The sequence below is a fragment of the Halichoerus grypus genome, chromosome 6 (assembly GCF_964656455.1).
Source record: "Halichoerus grypus chromosome 6, mHalGry1.hap1.1, whole genome shotgun sequence".
In the NCBI taxonomy this organism is placed as follows: Eukaryota; Metazoa; Chordata; class Mammalia; order Carnivora; family Phocidae; genus Halichoerus; species Halichoerus grypus.
In genome coordinates, this window is record NC_135717.1 from 30,054,854 (window position 1) to 30,068,946 (window position 14,093).

The window sequence follows — 14,093 nt, forward strand, 5'->3', positions numbered from 1 at the left end:
TCTATGGTGCACATTTCCCACATTTTGTTATCTTTGACATCGGAATGTGGCTCACAATTGACGGTATATCATCAGCTATTGGATGGAGTGTTGTTGTTTTTCCCTTGGCATAAAATACAAGTGTGAGCTATTGATGTCATCTTAGATTGGGTGATACAGGATGGCTGGACTATTGTACTGGCTTCAGATATTAGGAATTATTGTTTCTATTGACCCCACCAGCTCCTAGCACGTTGTAAGCACTCAGTAACTGTGGGCTTAAAGAAGGTCCCTTGTGAGTTTGAGCCTGACCTGAAGGTGTACTTGAACACTTGAACCCAGTAAAAATCAAGGAGAGGTCATCCTCCTGGTTCCCTTCCTGGGGAGAGAGGTCAAAACACACCTACAGACAGACTCCCCTAGACAGGAAGAAACAGTGAAAGTCTGTTTGTAAGAAGTCACTCTGGATAGGTTCTCTGTGATTTCAGAGGACTTTTGCAATCACTTGTCTTCTCTGTTCCACATTTTACAATGCAAAACCACTGACCCCCTCCCCCTCTGCTTCCTGCCCACCAACGAACCATTCAGACTACGGGTGGCCACCAGGGACTCACCAGTGAGCGAGTGATTGCTTCATGCCCAGGCTCCGCCTGACCAGTAATAAGCTCCTTCCAAATGCCATCACTCATCTTCAGCTTGGCCACGCAATGGGGCCCTTGCAGCTCTCTGGCGTTGTCCTTGTTGTAATCGTTCAGATTCCAACGCTCTGTATCAGATTTTATTTACTCTGACCTACAGATTTGATTGGAAGTGCGCATGCGTTCATCTGGGTATTTTTAATCAGTATTCACCCATGTTAAAGAGCTGACCAGGGAGAGGGTAGATAGAGCGCAGTGACTAAACCGCCTGGGCTCATGTCTCCACTCCTGAATATGTGACCTTCCTCCACAGGAAAGCCATCCAACGCCTGTCAGCTTCAGTGACCTCATCTGTATTATGTTCCAGGCACTATTCCATGCAGTGAGCATAAAATAATTTATTTAATCCCAGCAATCATCTATGAGGTGGGTGCCCTCTTAACATCCCCATATTACAGGTGACCAAAGGGATGCTTCCAGACATTCCCTAACTTGCCCAATTACGCAGCGAGACTATAGCAGACTGTCTCCAGAGCCCATGCTCCTAACCACAGTTATGTTGCCTCCCAAACTGAATAGAAACACCTCCCTGATGGCAAGAGTATGGTCAGATTCCATGAGACAATGAATGTGAAGCCTATAGCTCAGTGCTAAGCTTTGGGCCTACAATAACAGTTGGCTTCTGCTGGGACAGCTCCCATTTATCAAACACTTCTCATAGCACACACTGTGCTATGTCCCCAAACGTGCAATTTCTCTCATCCTCATAGGACATAGGAACAATTACTATCTTCCTTTTAAAAACGAGGAGCTAGGTTCAGAGAGGTTTCTTCATTACAAATGACTATGGACCCCGCACATTACAGGTGCTGTGCTAGATATCATCTGCCCCAGGGCACACAACTATTGAGAAGGCAGGGCTCCCTGACTCTAAGACCACTCTCCCTCCATGAGACCCCTGCCTCCAACAGCAGGTTGCATCTGACAAGGAAGCAAAACATCACTTCAAGGGGACCGAGCAAGCCTGAGGGGACCGCTGTGATCAAAGAATAAGGAGTTGTTGGGGCGCCTGGGTGGCTCAGTCGTTAAGCGTCTGCCTTCGGCTCAGGTCATGATCCCAGGGTCCTGGGATCGAGCCCCGCATCGGGCTCCCTGCTCGGCGGGAAGCCTGCTTCTCCCTCTCCTGCTCCCCCTGCTTGCGTTCCCTCTCTCGCTGTGTCTCTCTCTGTCAAGTAAATGAATAAAATCTTAAAAAAAAAAAAAAAAAAAGAATAAGGAGTTGTTCCCAGCTCAGAGCGAATTGCCCTAGCACCGATCTTAGGATGCCAGAGCAAGAAGGGAGCGTGGTGATCATTTAGTTCCAGCCTCGTCTTCACAGTAGAAGGGAAGCTGGATTCCTGCCCAAGGGATGCAGCTCGTTAGCAGAGCTGGAGCAAAACCCTGGGGCTCCTGACTCCCAGCCAAATGATCCTTTTTGCTAGCCACTCCACACGAAGAGAGGCGAGCACACGGCACCGATCATATTTCGTTTATTTTGGCATTACAAACGCTGTGCACGTTTGCCATGGAAAATTGGGGAAATGCGGAAATGAAGAAAGTTGTGACAAAAATACAAGGATCCTGTTTCCCACCGCCCAGGAAGCTGTAGATAACTTGGCATGTTTCCTTCTAGGCCTTCCCTCTGTGTACCTTTTTGTTTGTTTTGGTTTTAGTTTTTATATACTTGTGGATACACTGTGTATATAATTTGTTACCAGCCTTCTCACTTAGGTTATAAATATTTTTCTATGTTATTACAGACTCTTCATAAACATTTTTTTCCCTCTTTTCAGTAATGAAATGCAACAGTCCCCTGCCCTATTCCTACCTTCTACCCACACACACGCACCTATGGAGATTCCCTTGGGAGCCAATTTTAACCATTTACCTTTGAAGTTTTTCTACTGTTATCTCCATATGGCTAAATAGTTTGGGACCTCTAGATTCCTCTACTTTGACAATGATCTGTTGATTTCCTGCTGTGATGGATGGGAGCTGGTCACGCTGTGAGTTATGCTAGCCATGGGGCATGTGGGGCAGGAGGAAATGTCAGGAGTTACTGTCTTTGGGATACTTGGAATGTCTTTGATCTAGGATGTTTGCCCGAGACCTGTGTTTAGGGAACCAGACCTTTTCTGGCAGACCTCATCACCACCAGTTCTCCTGCCTAAGTGATCTACCTTAAATCATGTCATTTCAGGACCCTCAGCATAATGGTTACAGGGGATAGAGAAAGACCAGAAGTCATACAATGGGTACCAGTCTCCCATCCTGCCATTCTATTGCAACAAACATCGACACCTGAACTTGACATGGTGCTTTTCCTCCACTTCCTCACTTGTAAGCACCAGAACAAGATTTTTTTTTTCCCCCAAGAGGATGGGCCTCTGGAACGAAGACTACTTTGCCAAATATAATAGAACAGTTCATACAATCTGTTGCTTTGGGGTTAAAAAGTCCTAGAACATCCTATTCCCTTTCTTCACTATCCTATTATTCATGTGGTGCCTCAAAATAATTATTTTCTGAAAGGATCTTAGCCTCCCAGATGCACTTCGAATGTCATGGAAGAGCAGAGGAAACAAGCATTAGATGCAGCACGAAGCAAGAACAGAAAACAAATTGCCCCTGGCCTATGATGTATGGCATCCAGAATAAACACAGTGAGCTTCCTGAAAGCAAGTTCATTTTTATTACGGTGAAATCCACCTTTAATTGCTGGCAAGACCATTAATCGCCCTCACCTAATCATGGAAACAAGCCCATCTAAATTAGCCTCAAAAATCCCAACTCATTGGGTGGATGAAAAGGATGGTCTTTTTTTAAAGGTAAAACATTTCAAAGTCACTTTTATAAAGTGGCAAAACCTGCTTTCTGTTCATTTCCTCTCTATTAAAGGTGTCTAAACAACTTATCGATTCCTATAAAGTGAAAGAGCAGGAAAAAAGATCAAGTACAGATTGAATAAAAACTTAGGGGTTTATTACATTAGAGCTATAATTCAAACGGGCTTTGGAAAGACTTTTGTCTAATTAGTCATTGTAATCTGGTATCTATGGGAATAAGTGTTAATGCTTGGAATAGACAACCAATTAATCATGTCTACAGTCAGCATAATGACTGGCATCAGGCTCCATGCTTTTTAGACTCCCGTAGCAAAGACAAAACAGGCAGCTATCCTGTGCTTTTAGGGGAACAGAAGGCACATCCCCTTTCTGCACTGTGAGGCTCTTGTGATCTAGCTCATCCCCAGATGTCTGAATCCGTAAAGCCGCAACCTCTAGCCACAGGAAAACAAAGGCAGAAAGTACAGGGAAAGCACACAAAGGGCCACGCCACTCAGGAATGCATGAGGTTAATGATAAACGGCATTTCTAAAAGTGATGACTATGTGCCAAGCTGTAGATGAAGTTCTGTGCATATAATAGATTATTTAATCCTTACAGCAACTTTGGTATAAAGGTGCTATTGTTCTCACTTAAACAATGAAACTGAACTTCAGAGTTGTTAAATTGTTTGTTCAAGTTTGCACAGATGGTGCTGGGACTCAAACGCAAGCCAGCCTGACTGCAAGGTGTATGCTTTATCTATCTGTGTCTGAGGTGAAAATGAGTAAAGGGAACCCTCATTCAGAACGGAGTTGGGAGGCCAGTAGGGGGAGCTCTCGCGCCCTAGCACTCATCAATGGCAGACCTAAACCTCGCAGGAAGAGAGGCACCTTGCATAGGGTACTATTTTAGCTACCACTTTCTCACCCCCGCAGGGCGAAGAAAGGCTTTCCTTCTCCCTCAGCAACAGCCCAGCCAATGAGGGACTGTCACAACTCAGCTAATGAGAAGCCAGTATACTTGGAACTCCCAGTTTATTCCAATGAACTTTTTGTTTATAAGAGCCCCTCCCAACGCCTCCCCACCCCCTTTCCTGTATAGAAGAGTGGTCCTCCCCTTTGTTCTCCATGGTTTTGCTGTAGCTTGCTTTCCCTGCCTTGCAATTTTCTGCTATTCCCAGATAAACCCATATTTGCAGATAAAATAACTGGCAGTTTTATCTTTTCAAGCTAACAACACCATGGAACCATGTTTATAATATATTAAATGAGATAGAATAACCCTTCTGGAGGGAGTGTAATTGTTTCATTTCTAAATATTTATGAGTACCTCCTATGAGCTGGGCACCGGCATAATGACACACATGTGTATGTATACACGTGAGTGTGTGTGTGTGGGGGGGGGGTAGGCTTAAGATATGTCCATATGTTCCTTGATGTTCCTCATTTCTAATGAATAGAATAAAGCAGAAGTGACATTGTGTGACTTAGGAGACTAAGCTATAAAAAGCCCTCCAGCCTCCCGATTATTCCCTCACTCTTGGCTTGCTTTGCTCTGGAGGAAGTTAGCATGTGGAGCATCCCCGTGGAGAAGCTCAAGTGGGGACAAAATGAGGTCTCCGGACAACAGCCATGTGGGTGGGCCATCTTGGAAGTGGATCCTCCGGCCCCATGCAAGCCTTCAGATGACACAGCCATGGCCTTGACTGCAACTGACTGCAAGATGACTACATCTTGACTGCAATTTTGTGAGAAACCGTGAGCAGCTAAGCCACTCTCAGAACTCTGACCTCCAGAAACTTCACACATGTTGGTTGTTTCAAGTCATTCAGCTGTGGGGTATTTTGTTGTACAGCAGTAGGTAACTAATACTGGTGTGTGTGTGTATGTTATCAGAGAGTGATCGAAGAAAGCTAAAGAACAACAACCCAGAACAAATCGGAGATCTATTCCAAAGGCTCACTGCTCTTTATGCTTCTTTTCCTGTGGTCTCCATCTTACCTGATAGCACAACCACCCACTCATTTAACCAAACAAAAAACCCCAGGTCACCCTTGACTCCACCCTGTGTCTATTCCTCAATTCCTACAGATTGGTCACCAAATCATGATAGACCCATTTCCTGTATCCTAAATGGTCTTGCTTCCCACCTTTTACAACTCAGGCCTCTTCATTTGTTCAAAAAAATTACTGTTTCTAGCATCTACTTAGTGAACTCCTATCCATATGTCAATGCCCCAGAGCTCTTCATTAACACTGGATCCCCTCTACCAGCTCTGTGCCTTGCACACACTTCTACCTCTCCATTTTAGATCATTCTCTGTTCATTCTACTAACCCATGAGTTCCTGGAGGGTAGAGACTATGTCTTGCCCTCTCGATCTCTCCTGTCTTTAGCAGGGACCCACAAAATTGTGCTTTGAAAACATTACTGTACTGATTATCTGTTTCTGGGTAACAAATCATCCCAAACCTTGGTGGCTTAAAACAATAAAATGTGCATTACCTCCTAGTTTCTGTAGGTCAGGAATCTAGTGTGATATAGTTGGGTCATTTGACTCGAGGTCCCTCATGAGTTTGTACTCTTCATCTCAAGGCTCAACTGAAGGTCAGTCCACTCCCAGGCTCAGTCATATGGCTGTTAGCAGGCCACAGGTCCTCACTGCCATGTGGACCTCTCTATGGAGAAGCTTCCATCACAGCAGCTGGACTCCATCAGAGCAAGAGAGAGAGGGAGAAAGAGACGGTGAGCAAGGAGGGAACCAGTCTTTGTAATGTAAGCTCAGGAGGGACATCCCATCACTTTGTCATATATTTATTAGAAGCAAGTTACCAGGTCAGCCCTGAGAGGTGATTACATAAGGGCCTGAATACCTGGAGGTGGGGATCACCAGGAGACATCTTAGGAGCTGCCTACCTTGAATATCTTGACCTTGTGTCTCAGAACAGGCCCAGCCTCAGGTGTCCTTCCCCTGCCTTCTCTAATACCACCGTCATCTCTTGACACCTCTGCTCCCCAGAAATCAATGAATGAATGGCCGTCTTTCTCTAAACTCGATTCATTGCAAACTTATTCCATATTTCAGCCCTGGGCATGCTGCTTAACTTCACTAATGTTCCAGTTCCCCACCTATAAAATGGGGTCATAACAGAACTCACCTCATAAGTTTGTTGTGGGAATTAAAATGCACAAATCTGTAGCATAGTCTTCAAAACAGTTTAACTGTTCAATAAACAAAAGCAACCCTTTATTATTATTACTATTATTTTGTCCATGAACATCAAGATATCTAAAAACCAGCTTCTTCAGTTTATACTTAGCATCGAATTACACACTCTTGCCAACTTGATTTAGTGTGTGCATTTGTTTTCCTTCAATTATCAAAAAACTATCTTTAGTAATAATAATAATAATAATAATAATAATAATAATAATAATAAAAGACAGCTTCTGTGTGGTGGGTGGCAAGAAGACAGCATTTGTACAAATCTTCCCAGAACCAGAAATTCAAAAATCCAAGGAAGAGGTTGTAGTAACCCACTGGCGCATTACTGTGAGTGCTCAAACACAGAGATTGGATGTAGATTGAGAATAAGATCCCCCAAAGTTGTACTACAGACAGAAATTAAGCTGGGGAGTGGGACCTTTTTGTACATTTCCTATTTAAAAAAAATTTCAGTTGGCTTCCCTAAACAGTTACTATGGTCCCAAAAAGTGAAGGATAACTTGGCTGTACCACAGGAGCCCAGGGATCGGGTCCTTACAGTCTGTGAAGATTAACTCTGTGAAGAACAAGGGGGAATCGCATGTACTGAGCCACAGAATGCATCTGGAGTTCTACCTGCATCATCTCATCCTTCAGACACAACCAGATTAGGTGCCTAGTTACTGCTATCCCCCACTTAAAAAAAAAAATAGGTGGAATTCACATAAAATCCATCAGTTTAAAGCCAACAATTCAGTGGCATTTAGTACACCGAATGCTGTGTACCTACCACGTCTATACAGCTCCAAAACGTCTTCATTACCCTAAACAGAAACCCTGTACCCACGGACTCAGTGCCGGTTCCCTCCTCCCCACTCAGCCCCCAGCATCCACCCCTCTACAGTCTGTCTCTATGGATTTACCTGTTTTGGATATTTCCCTTCACTGGCTTCTTTCAGTTCATGTCCTCATACAGTTGTTTGGAAGTTCACCGACGTGGTGGCACACGTGCATCCTGGATTCCTTTTTACGGCTGAGTAGTATTCCATTGTGTGGACATAGCAGTTCCTTTATCCGTTCATCCTTTGATGCACATTTGGGCTGTTTCCACATCTGGGTATTATGGATACAATGCTGCCGTGAGCATGTGTACGGGCTTCTGTTTGAGTTTCTGTTTTTAGTTCTTTGCTCAAATGGTCATTCTCTTTCACTTTTTGAGGAACGGCTTCATATTCTCTTTTTACAGATGGAGAAAACATGAATGTTTAAAAAACAAATCTTATTATTATGTAATCTCTACACGCAACATGGGGCTTGAACTCAGGACCCCCAGATCAAGACTCACATGCTCATCGGAAGGGGAGATGAACCAGGAGAGACTATGGACTCTGAAAAACAAACTGAGGGTTCTAGAGGGGAGGGGGGTCAGGGAATGGGTTAGCCTGGTGATGGGTATTAAAGAGGGCACGTTCTGCAAGGAGCACTGGGTGTTATACGCAAACAATGAATCGTGGAACACTACATCAAAAACTAATGATGTAATGTATGGTGATTAACATAACATAATAAAATTTTTAAAAAGTCGCATGTTCTACCGACTGAGCCAGACAGGTGCCCCCAAAACACGAATGCTTTAAAATGCTTTATAGTTAGAGTTATCAGTCCTCTTGGACAGAAAAGTCGTTGCCATTTTCACTGGGTGACAGCCCCATGACAGAAGGCTTCCTGGAGGAGGTGAGACTGTCTAAAGGGAGGCAAGTCACCCATGGGGGAGTAGAACAGGCAGAGTCTAGATGCAGGGTGATGTGAACAGAGGCAGAGAGGCAGCTTAGTCTGACTGCAGCCAAGGGCCTGCTTGGAAAGAACTCAGGCCAGAGGGGCCCCAATCCCTCCTCCTAAAGTACGGGGCTGCCAGTGTCATTACTTCATTTCATGATTTACCTTAGAGTTACAGCAGCTGATCGCTGTGGAGTTTGCTTCTCGTAAGAACTATTTATTCCGAGATAGGCTTGGGGCTCTGTCCAGCTCACTCACACATGTGTACCAGCTAGGGACGTTTCTGCTTTCTAAAAAAAAAAAAAAAAAAAATAGGTTAAAAAAAAAAGTAGGTTAATTTCCTGCCTGCTCACCTCGGTTCCGCGGGGCAGAAATGAGAGATGACACGTATAGATGGCTGGCTCTCCAGCTTCCCCTCGTCGTGACTCAGAGGGACCGGGAGAGAACAGTCTGGGTCCTCCCAGGCTGAGGAGGAAGGAAATGACCGGCCCAGATCATGCCACCCCGTGTCTAATAAAACCTTCCGCGGCCACCCGGTCGGCTATAAAATCAGCGTGCACCTCTCGCACTGGGACTCCGGTCGCCCCACCGTAGCAAAACCACCACCATCATGGCCCTCAGCTCAGTTCACTTGCTACAGTGTTTTCAGCTTTCACAGTGAGCCTGCCAGGTGGACGAGATTCTCTCCTCATTCTACATTGAGAAAAGTGAGAATAGGTTTGGCGGAATCAGGGTTGGAGCCCAAGCGTGGCCCAATTCTGAATTCTGCTGCTGGTCTCCCAGCTTCATCCAGCATGGAGTGTGTGAGGTCTCCAGCATCTGCGGAACTGCGACTGTGTAACCTCCCACCAGCATCGCTCACTCCTTCCCCCTCCCCCCTCCCCCCCCCCCCCGCCCCCCGCCCCCAGCCCTTGGCCGCTGCCACTCTGCTCTCTGCTTCTTTATGTTTGGCTATTTTCATAGCATTTTTGTAGGAAGATAAAAGGGAGGAGAGGCCAAGAGTGAAGGAAGGAGAGAGGGAGAGAGAGAGGCAGGGAGGGAGGGAAGGAGGGGACTAAGTAGGGGCCTGGGGGAGCAGGGGGGTAGAGCAGGAGAGAGATCTCCTGGCAGGGCTGAGAAGTGCCCCACCTTGTGCATTTGGCAGATCCCACACGTCCTCTAAATGACACCTGGTCCCTGTGAACAATTTCCCCCTGGCTGGGGGCCAGCAGGGGAAAGTAGAGACAGGAGACAGTGACACGGGTACATTTACTGATTCCAAATAGACTCCCCTGGGAGCACATCAGAATGATTTTCAGGATTCAATTGAATCGACTTGTTCTTTAAATTAAATTCTTCATTGCAGCTCAGCTCCTCACCAAGCGCCTGGTTCTGTCCTAAAGGGGCTCCGATCCCCAATTAATAAATGAGACTTTGAGTAATCCGATTCTGAGTTTTGCCAACGGGGCAGAGCCGGTGACAGAACAGGAGAGGGAAATGCAAGGGAACGTACGTCCGCTTTCTCCCCTGGAGGGCCCACCTGGATGAGCTAGGTTGGCAGAGGAGAGGGGGAGGAGCGGGGTTACATTTGCAGGGAAGCTCCAGAAAGAGGTCCTTGCTCCAGGGGAGCTGGCTGCTCTTTGCAGCCTGTTACATCACGAGATCCCACTCAGAAACGGAATCCGGGGGTGGACTGGGTCTAGGAAGTCAGCACATCTTGCAGTGCGGGATTATCGGAGGGGAAAGGTGGGCAAGAACTTGCTACTTCGGGCTCTGCTCCCCCTCACTCTATCCCTTGAATTCTTTCTTTTGCTTGGATCAAGGGGAAGTTTTGCGTTCTGGAGGAGGGTAACAGTTGGGCTGTTTTGAAATAGGAGTGTGGAGATGGAAGTGGAGTTGAAACGTAAACTTCAGGAGGGCGAGTCCTCTTGGGAAACCACACTCCTACCTGGAGCTTCACATGCACTCTATCATGTGATCCTCCTCAACACCCTCCTCCGGCGGTGTAGGCAGAACTAGCACCCGCACTGCACAGACAAGGAAACTGAGGCACAGAGGAGGTAAAGGATGTGCTCATGGGCAAGTAGTGGGGATATGGTATAGTCAGGATTTGAACCTAGGTCTGTTTATCCCCCATTCTATGGAACGGTTCAGAGCATGGATTCTAGAGCCAGCCAATCTACGCTTCAACCCAAGCTCTTCTCCCTCCCAGCTGTGTGACCTTGAGCAAAATTACTAACGTCTCTGGGCCTCGGGTCTCCTTCCGCAAAAGGGAGATTGAAGTCTCCCCACTTCACAGAGTTGGGAATAGTGAATGAGAACCTAAATCTAAATGATCTAAATGATCAGTCATACAGGGTAAATGTTAATGGAAATGTGGCAAAAGGGTCTTTACATTCTTAACCACAGAGCAATGTTCTGTGCAGCGAGTGAGCATTAGTCTGTGTGAAGGGGGAGGTGGTTAGATAAGGGGAGAGGGGGCTTCTACTGGATGAGCAGGGGTAGGAAGTCTTTGGGCTGCCCTTGGAGCATCCTGCTGCGGGTCCCCTCCAGGGCAGTCCTCGCCTTGTTCTTACTGTTCAAGGGGATCCAAGGAGACTGCTTATTTCAGCCGAGTGGACCTGGGGACAGGCCTCCAGGGCCCCTGCCCAGGGAGCTTCCCACTGGGTCTGTGACCAGAACCCAGGGATGTGCAGAGGGGCGGCTGCATGTGCCCTCCCGACAAACCAAACCCTTTCCGTTGCTGGGAGAGCCATAATTAGGCCAGATCTCAGCGTGGCAGCCAGGAGGCATTCGAGCGGAGTTTCCAGCCCTCCTTCCACAGGGCCTAGTTAACTGAATAAATTCTTCCAAAGGGCTGTGGATCAGCATTTCACCAGATAAAGTAGGGCTCTGACAGAGCCCTCTCTGAAACAAACTGGAAGGCAGGGTTCCCCGGACAGAAGTGGGTTCGAATTCCAGCTCCACCACTTACCAGCTCTGTCATCCCGGAGAAATTAACTACTCTAAACCCTGATCTCCTCCTCCTCTGAAAAATGGGGACAATAATATCACTGACTTCTTAAGGTTGTTGTAATGATTAAATTGAGGTCATCCACATAAAGCTTTCAGCCCGAAACCTGGGAGATAAATCTCTTTGTATTTGTGAGCAATTATTTTCATTGCTGATAATATAGTGATGTTAATCATTAGCAACATTAAGAAAGTTAATAGCAAATAGGAGTTTCCAGAGGGACTTTTTTTTCCAGAAGGAGCTTCAACACCAGTTCCTCCCAACATGTAGAGTCTATCAAAGTCTCTGGACTTCTGAGCCAGGAAGCCCACTGAATTTCTACAAGGAAGGGAGCACCTCTGCATTAGATAAAGGTTGCCTCCTTTTTTTCATAGAGTAGCACGTGTCAATGGTTTGGATTGGTCACCTGAGCATATTCCCCTGCATCCAGCAGGTTCATTCAAAGTGTTTCAGAAAGTACTGAGCACAGTGTGGCAGAGGAGGGACATTTCCGGTGAAGCTCCCCTTCTTGCTCTGACCACCAGCAAGCTCAAGGCCAACAGTCAGCCTGCCCTTCTTACCATTCTTTGTTAGAACACACCGTTTCCTGCCTAGGGGACATTGCACCTGCCATATCCTTGCTGGGAGTCCCCTTCTTAGATACACAGATGGCTCTTTCCCACCTCGATTTGGTGTCAACCACTGTGCTAGCCCACTTGGGCTGCAGTAACAGAATACCACAGGCCAGGTGGCTTGTAAATAACAGAAGTTCACTTCTCGCCGCTCTGGAGGCTGGAAGTTGAGATCAGGACTCCAGCGTGGCCGGGTCCTCTTCCACTTTGCAGATTGCTGACTTCTTGTACCCTCACAGAGCAGAGAGCAGGGAGAGGAAGCAAGCTCTCTTGTGACTCTTGTAAGGGCACTCATCCTATTTCTGGGGGTGCCCCCCTCATGAGTTTATGGAACCCTAATCACCCCAAGGCCCCATCTAGTACCATCACATTGCCAAGGAGGGTTTCAGCACATGAACTTGGGAGACACAGACCTGCCGCCCAAAACTGTCACCTTGGCAACACCATCCCTGACTGTCCTACTTCAAATCTCAACTCCACCCCATCACTCTCCAGTCACCAGCCTGTTTTCTGGTTTTCCCTAGGACAAAGAAAAGCCCCAATGACAGGCTGACATGGACCTGGTCTCCGAAGACCATACCGTGTACATTTGTACCAATTTCCTACAAAATTATCAAGAGCCTTAGAAATATCCATCCCCCTTGACTCAATGATTGGACTCACAGAAATAGCCTACGGTACTAGCAAATACAAAGAATGGTGAGCAAAAACATTTATCCATGTATAGACATGAAAACTTAGAAGTCACCTAAATATCTACCTGTAAGGGAGTAAGTGAAGATGTTATTGACCAGCAATGTGGTGGAACGTCATGCAGGCATTTCGAGTCTTTCTTACTGTGGGGCTGCCATTATATTGCAAAATAAATCTGGATATTACTATTTACTTACAGTTCAGTTGTGAATGGGTGCATGGGATGCTGTATTTCACACTGTTGAGCTTATCGCTGATGAAAAAAAAACACAGGTGATTATTCCCTTTACTCCTTTTGTATTTCTAAGATATGTTTACAATGAACATGCATTGCATTAACAATAAGGAAATAATAAGGGTTTTTTTTTTTTTTTTTTCACAAACCCATCATGGCTTCATTGCCATGAAACAATCGTAGGTGTCCCAAACAGAACGTGTCCCCTCCGGAATGTGATCAACCACATCCCCAGCATTCATGGACACAGTGAGGCGGGGAGCTGCTTTTTTCTTTTCTTTTCTTTTTAATTTTTCTGTGTTTGGAAAACATCAGGCACAGCAAATAGCAACCCTCTAGATAATACAAATGAGTAAATATTGCCAGGATTCGTTACATAAAGTGCTAAAAAATATAACTTGAGGATGTAATACCACTTCTTTTCCCACCTTCAGAAATCCCAGTGTCTGTTCCTGCCAAAAAAGATGGAGGGTGGGGGATTTTGCAGAGGAAAAAAAAAAAAAATCATTTATAAGTCCTTTCCTTCAAACTGACAGAGGAAGAGGTGGGATTGATAATGAGGGAAAATGCTACATCAAGTAAAATCAAGAGATTTGGCTGTTCTCTCCTCTGAAAGCACAAACGAGCTGGGTTTTGCAGCAGGACAGTGACAGGTCTCACCCTCTGGAAGGACTGGGGATTAAGGGATACTTTTTAGATTTGCAGGGAAAGCAGGGAAACTTTTTCCCCTCCTCTAACAGACCCACACAGACTCTGGCACAGGCTCAAGAGGGGCTAATCCCACAGAAACTTGCCTTGTGATTTGCGGCAATTCAAGGAAAAGCTCTAGGAAAAGGAGAAAAGCATCCTCTTTGTATCAATGTTCCCTCCTCTGCACTTTCAGACTTTCTCTTGGGCACACTGCAGGGGCTGTTCTCTCTCTCTGCATGGTGCGGGACATTTTTCATCTCTGGTTTTCACATCCTCTTGCCTTCCAAGGGTATCCCGCTTCTAACCCCCACCCAGCCAAGTCTTGGCAACAATGTGAGGCCATACCTGCTCAGCGGCTGAGCCCTCGCTCACCTGCCTGGGGCCCCTGCAGGAGGGTGAACCATCCAA